The sequence below is a fragment of the Squalius cephalus genome (assembly GCF_949319135.1).
Source record: "Squalius cephalus genome assembly, chromosome: 3".
Classification (NCBI taxonomy): domain Eukaryota; kingdom Metazoa; phylum Chordata; class Actinopteri; order Cypriniformes; family Leuciscidae; genus Squalius; species Squalius cephalus.
Window position 1 is genome coordinate 61,719,125 of NC_137124.1, and position 7,522 is coordinate 61,726,646.

The following is a 7,522-nucleotide window of genomic DNA, read 5'->3' on the forward strand; positions in this document are numbered from 1 at the left end:
AAGACGACGGCGACGGCTTCTCTCGGAGTGCAGCGATGCGAAGAGCTTCGCTGAAGAGACAGAAATCAGAGTTTTAGCCTCCGAGCCCTCCTTATATACGCTCTGACGCCGCCCATTCTGGCGCTTGCGCCCTCATTGGGCGTGATGTCACGCCGGGCTCACCGGTAGGCTAAAGCAGTTGCCGCGCGGCAGCCAATAAGCGCGCAGTATGCCGCTCTAGCTCAGCTAGCCGCTGCTGCACTGCGTTGACAATATATGAAAATTAAGGATAATTTTTGGCTTCAGTATCTCGAGAAAAGACGACTTTTCCCGCAGCGTAAGCAATGCTTACACAATACGAGAGAACCTCTTGTAAGAGAACTATATAGACAGAGTGTGTGGAGTGACAGTTCGGTAAGTTAACACACGACTAATCCGTTCTACCACCTCAAATTCAAAACAAAACAGTAGTGATAACCCTATACCACCTGTCAAAATGATTGATGACTTCCGGTCCCGCCCACAGATAAGACATCTGGTCACCGCCCTTCCGGTTGTCCGTTGAGCTGTCCCGCCCTTTCTGTCGTGTACAGATAAGAATATGAATTGTCATATTGACCGTTCGATCATGCGTTTTGACAGTTTTATCTACCGCATATGTTGTTTTTATCTACCGGTGTCTTTCCGGCATATGTTGTTATGGTTTGCCCTATCGTCCTAGCTAGTTGTAGATCATTTGGTTTTGACAGAAAGTTTGAAGACTGCGTCACACAAGCATTATCTCTTGCACACAAGCTGGGTGTATTTTCTGTGTTTGTGTACTGGTCATTTTAGCAGTCCGTTTGACTTTGCAGTCTGTATTCACTGAATCGGCCATAAACACTGATATCTCTGCTACGCAGACGTCCACCCTCACATTCCTGAGGTAACAGCAAAAGTGAGAAAAAAGAGAGTTGTCCCTAATCATGTTTTATATTTCACACAAATGATATACAATAATATCTTAGCAAAAATCTACTGAAACCATTTTAATTCAGTTTTAGAGAGACAAAAGAATAAAATGAATAAGGATTTTACTAAATACTAAAGCCTATCACAAAAAAAAAGTTGAAAACATACTGTTCTTTAAAAAGTATAAATGAAAAGATTATAAAATAATTTAACCAAGGTTGAAAACATACTGTTCTTTAAAAAGTATAAATGAAAAGATTATAAAATAATTTAACCAAGGTTGAAAACATACTGTTCTTTAAAAAGTATAAATGAAAAGATTATAAAATAATTTAACCAAGGTTGAAAAAAACATACTGTTCTTTAAAAAGTATAAATGAAAAAGATTATAAAATAATTTAACCAAGGTTGAAAAAAAAAAAACATACTGTTCTTTAAAAAGTATAAATGAAAAGATTATAAAATAATTTAACCAAGCTTGAAAAAAAACATACTGTTCTTTAAAAAGTATAAATGAAAAGATTATAAAATAAATATCTTATTGATCCAATTGTTTTTGATAAACAAAAGAATAAAAATCATATTACATAAAACATTCCGTTCTTTATATACATTAAAATGGTTATCTTGCTAATTTAACTAAAGTTGAAAAACATTCTGTTCTTTAAAAAGTATAAATGAAAAGATTATAAAATAATTTAACCAAGGTTGAAAAAACATACTGTTCTTTAAAAAGTATAAATGCAAAGATTATAAAATAATAGGAAATGTCAGTGTTTCTCTCTCTCTCTCTCTCTCTCTCTCTCTCGCAGCTCCATCTGGCGGCGTCTCACTCATTCAGTGATTACGGTGCACGAGCGCGTGTCTGTCTGTCTAAGCGCGCGTCCTCCTACTCCTCACTAGCCTATTCCATATTAGGTAACAGGGAATTTTAGTTTTAGATAAATAAATAAATGAAATTCTTAATCTCACATGTTTATAGACAGTTACAACTCCCGAACTTATGTGTTCAAGAAAGCTGATGTAAGCCCCTTTGTGCACAAGCATTATCTCTTGCACACAAGCTGCCCAGCTGGCATTTTAACGTAGAGTCAACGTTGAATCAACGTCAGGTGTCAGTGTTGGATAACCATTGGATTTTGTTTAGATTTTGCAAATCTAATCAACGTTGAAATAGCAACGTAATTCCAATATCAATCTAATCAACGTTGAAATAGCAACATCATTCCAACGTAACGTTTCTCAACATAGGTGAAATTGCCAACGTTGAATCAATATTGATTTTAGTTTAGATTTTGCAAATCTAATCAACGTTGAAATAGCAACGTCATTCCAACGTCACGTTTCTCAACATAGGTGAATTCGCCAACATTGAATCAATATTGATTTTGGTTTAGATTTTGCAAATCCAATCAACGTTGAAATTTCAACGTCACTATAAAGTCCTGCTTTTCAACATAGTTTATTTTGTTAAACTGTTTTCACTAAAGTATTGATGTGTTCAACAATAACACTAAACACCTTGAAATGGATACATAAACACTAAGTTTGCGGACACGCACAGTCAGCTAGGAAGAAGCCAATTGGTCAAAGCAAGACCAGGAAGAAGATTAATAAAGACATTTCACTGACGTAAGAAACATGCTTTATTGCATGGCTGCAAGTGTGCCAACATTTCACACAACATCATTTTACACGTGTGTCAAACTTTAACCTTTAGAAAAACGGCCCAAACATTGGGCAACATTGAACACGGCTGGTTAAATCTTCCCTTTTTGTTACTTCTTTCTGCCACCGCCACTTATCCTCTCTGGTGCATATTTCAAGTATTTGACCATGTATTCGTCTGCTTTTGTTGTAGTTGTATCAAATGAGCTCAAGACAGCGTCTGATGAGGGGGGAAAAAACAGATCAGTATTAGCAAACATTAACCTCTCAAATTAAAATATTTTGCAAATATCAACTTTTGTGGAATTGCCAATGTTTCAAGTATATAAATTAGTATTTATCAATGTGCAAGGTCATTGATAATCATGTGCTTGGGCAAGCAACAAAAGGCAGTTGGTAGTAACCAGTGCTGCCGGTAGAGAAGTTAGTCTAGAGCCCAGAATGGAGTACTATATATAATATTAGAGCATGCTCTGTAGAGTCCTCCAACTAAAATGATTTCTTCATTTCTTATGAATTATTATTCTGCTTACTATATTCAATTATTTTAAAACACGGTTACAAAACTACTATGTTAAAGCAAACTCACCACAGATTATCTTGTAGAGACGGGTCTTCATGAAGGCAACCTTCCCACTTCTTCCTCTGAGGCTCATTATGGCCATCATTTTATTTGTCATAGTTCTGCCATGGTAAAACAGATTTATATTAGAATATTATATTGCAATCAAGTTCATTATGAAAATGTAGCAGAGAGTGAGAAAGTGGGTGTGTGGGGGGAGTGCATGACAATATATGACAGGGAACATCACTGTAAACTAATGCAAAAAAGGAACATAAATTTACTTACGCAGCCATTGACTTGTTCACATGGTCTGCAGCATCAACGCCTCCCAACATCTTCAGATGTTTACTCTGAAAAGAACAAGAAACAAGAAATTAAAAATATAACCAGAAAAAGTGGTCAGTAGAGTCCAGACCTCCACAAAGCAGGCACATGATGAGGACGAGGAGTTTGTAGTGGTCACCAAAGTGAACAAGCCATTTGTCTTAATGAAACTTTGCCAGCACTTTACAAGATTAATTATTTAAAACTTACCAGTTCTACTCCCTCATTCTTGTCCTCCAAGCGATTCTCTAAAGCTTCAAGCTCTTCTTCAGTGTTTGCCGGCTTCACTTCATAACTTGTTCCAGCAGATGAGGTGGCAACATGAATTTTATCCTTGATTTCGACAAGGAGCTGAAGAACTCTCTTCTGGAATTCTAGCCAAAAAAAGAAGCGATTGATTATTATTTTTATAATGTATTGAGTACGCTCTACACCACAAAATCCAAGTTTTTTCATTTGCCCAATAAAAATGCACTGCAAAAACTCAATTTTACCAAGAAAATGTATGATATTTCTAGTCAAATGTCTATTTTCTATTCAAAATAATCTCATACACTAAAAAGTAACTTGTGTTTAGACAATTTTCACTTGTTTCATGCAAATTTTCACAAAATAAATAGAAAAATTTGCCAGTGGAGCAATTTTTAATTTTGTTCTAGTTGATCAAACACAGCACATTGACACACTTTCCATCCACAAACTTGAAAAATAAGGTTGAGATTTCACATTCAATTCTAATTCAATTTTGCATTTTGTCGTCTCCATTTTTTGTGATACATCTGGGAGTGTAAAATATAAAAACTAAATATTTTTAAGCCTAAATTTTTTATAAAGAAAATCATTTAATTTGAAAATAAGTCATAAAAACAATCAATCAAATGAGGGCTGTCCTCATTTTTTAAATAATATCTTCCACATCAACTTGTATTTAATGTAACTTGTATAAAAATGTAAATGATTTTTGTTTTAACTGTTAAATTACTTTCAGATTCAAATAGATGGTTGGGTTAGGTATGGGGACAACTCACCATTAAAGGAGACTTTCAAGTCGTGTTCTTCCAAATCTCTGGAAAAGAGAAGGAAGAATAATGTGAAATCTCAACCTAATTTTTAAGTTTGTGGATGGAAAGTGTGTCAATGTGCCGCGTTCGACCAACAGAGACATCCCTAACACTAGCACACACACTCCCTAGCACACAACGACGGTTCGCGGCTAAACTAGTCTGCACGCACGCACGCACGTACACACACACACACACACACACACACACACACACACAGAGAGAGAGAGAGAGAGAACGGCGGTTGGCGGTTAGCTAGCACACAACGGCGGTTCGCGGTTAAACTAGTCTCTGCCCATACACACAATATTAATTAACACAATACGTATTAATATATGTGACAGAGTCAGGCACACACAACATTTATTTAGGAATTTTCTAGTTATAAAATGTGACTTCAAAAACTTTGCTTACCGTTTGAGCTGTTACCCCCAAATTCATTCCGAACCGGTCCAGGTCAGAATCATGACGACACAGACCCACTTCGCGCATGTGCAATCGGGTGTTGTCTGGAACCGTCAGAGCCAATAGAATCACAGTTGTGTGATGGACAACCGCCGTCCTCCAATCAAGCTCTTGTATTGAACGATATTCCAAAATGATCAATCAGACTGGAGTTGCTCTCAAAGTACGCCAGGAGATGTAGAAAGCGTCTCAATTCTCTATTGGCTGATGTGTATTTATTTTTATTTTTTATTCCTTATGAAAACATGAATTGTATCTAAATGATGTATTACAAGATCAATTTCTTTTTTCGGCAAATTGTAACAAATGTGTTATGCAATAAAAAAAAAAAAATTAAATATATTTTTTTTAAAAAGATGTAACGTTTAGAAAGCGCTTTTATCACGACTCAACAAACGTTTAATTCAGAGTTGATCTTTCAACGTTGTATCATTATTCATGTATCAACACTTTTTCAACAGTTAATTGATCAGCATTGTTTGGATGTTGGAACGTTATTTTTCTACTGATATATTTCAACAAAATGTTTAAAAGTCATGGTTGTAAAAAATAATGTTGATTTGACGTACATCTCAAAAAATTATTTTTATTTCTATGTTGAATACGTAGTGAGTTTACAACACCACTTCAACCATTTAGTGTTCAACGTTGTTTTGACGTTGAATTAATGTTACTTAACAAACGTTTAATTCAGAGTTGATCTTTCAACGTTGTATCATTATTCATGCATCAACACTTTTTCAACAGTTAATTGATCAGCATTGTTTGGATGTTGGAACAACGTTATTTTTCTACTGATATATTTCAACAAAATGTTTAAAAGTCATGGTTGTAAAAATAATGTTGATTTGACGTACAACTCAAATTTTATTTATATTTCTATGTTGAATCCATAGTGAGTTAACAACACCATTTCAACCATTTGGTGTTCAACGTTGTTTTGACGTTGAATTAATGTTTTTCCATAAACTGACATTATTTCAACCACATTTAAACGTTTAAGGTCAGTCGAATGCCAGCTGGGTGGGTGTATTTTCTGTGTTTGTGTACTGGTCATTTTAGCAGTCCGTTTGACTTTACGATCTGTATTCACTGAATCGGCCATAAACACTGATATCTCTGCAACGCATGGTTTAACGTGTTACCCGTTCTGTTTAAAGATACACAGATGCTGGACATTTTATTAGTCCGTTTGACAGGTTGAAATAGATTATTGTCGTTGGATTGGGTGTTGGCATCCTGTTCCGATCCTGACTCGTGATGTGCATTTCCTGAGTACAAATTTATTCCTTATGCAAGAGCGCCATCTTTCGTCGCAGTACCGTTTTTTCACCACAGGCACAACAGGTCTATAAATACAGAGCTTGGATTTCAGCCAAACCATCAGTTTTACCGACTCTGACCAACTCACCTTTTCAAGATGCAAAAAAGTAAGTGTTTTATGTTATATTACTACGCTGTTTTTATACATTAGGAATAACTCATTACTGTTTTAGCATTGTTTTAAATCATTGATTGACTAGTTGCTTTTTGACTGTTATTGCAGCTGTTTTATCTAAAACATTGTTTTAACTATTTTATTTTTATCTACTGTTTAAACTACTTTGCCTACTATTTTTTATCTCTTGGCTTTATCTGTTTTTATACATTAGGAATAACTCATTACTGATTTAAATCATTGATTGACTAGTTGCTTTTTGACTGTTATTGCAGCTGTTTTATCTAAAACATTGTTTTAAACTACTTTGCCTACTATTTTTTATCTCTTGGCTTTATCTGTTTTTATACATTAGGAATAACTCATTACTGTTTTTATCATTGTTTTACTATAGTTGCTTGGTTGGTATTGCAGCTGTTTTATCTAAAAACATTGTTTAAACTGCTTTGTCAAAACATGGGTTATCATATCATAATTTCCTGGTTGTCGCACTCTGTCCTAGACACATAAATCTGATTGTCAACTAGTTTTGGTCTATGTTTCAGAAAAAACAAAATTATAATTTTGTTCGTTTTCCCATGACTTTTATTATGAAAAGACTAGGCCTTCCTTAACCCCCGTCGGTTGATTAGCCATTATGCTACATTTGTTTTTGTTGTTTATGTTCGCAAACAAATGTTTTTCCCCACACCTATGCTTTCATTACCCCCTTTGCCCTGGTTTTGTTCTATCGCTACCCACCTGATCTCATTTCGATGTTCTAATAGTTCTTGGCTTATCATATCATATGCCTGCTAACTGTTACTTATGTTCTATGAGTTCTACGTTTAATTGTTTACTCAAACTATTTTTCTGTCGTCTACATGGTTTTTAAGATAGGTCGATATGTTTTTGCGATGTTTTAAAACATAAAAGTCTGAAAAGCGGGTCATTCATCCCCGTTGTTGTTTAAACCGATACCATAGCAACCCTAGCGTCGGGGATGTAAGAACTACATCCTGTTTTAAATACTACCGTCTCGTGGTTGATGTTGGTACGACAAGCTGTTTTAAATACTGCCATCTTGTGGTT

General features: G+C 35.2%; 1 long non-coding RNA gene across 1 annotated transcript; it reads right to left on the reverse strand.

Annotated features, from left to right (window-relative positions):
- Window positions 1-2,742: 2,742 nt before the first annotated feature.
- On the reverse strand, window positions 2,743-3,462 carry LOC307156539. The gene is made up of 3 exons (XR_013820732.1): window positions 3,445-3,462; window positions 3,188-3,282; window positions 2,743-2,818 (listed from the first exon to the last, which is right to left on the reverse strand). It is a non-coding gene; the product is annotated as an uncharacterized lncRNA (long non-coding RNA).
- Window positions 3,463-7,522: the final 4,060 nt, after the last annotated feature.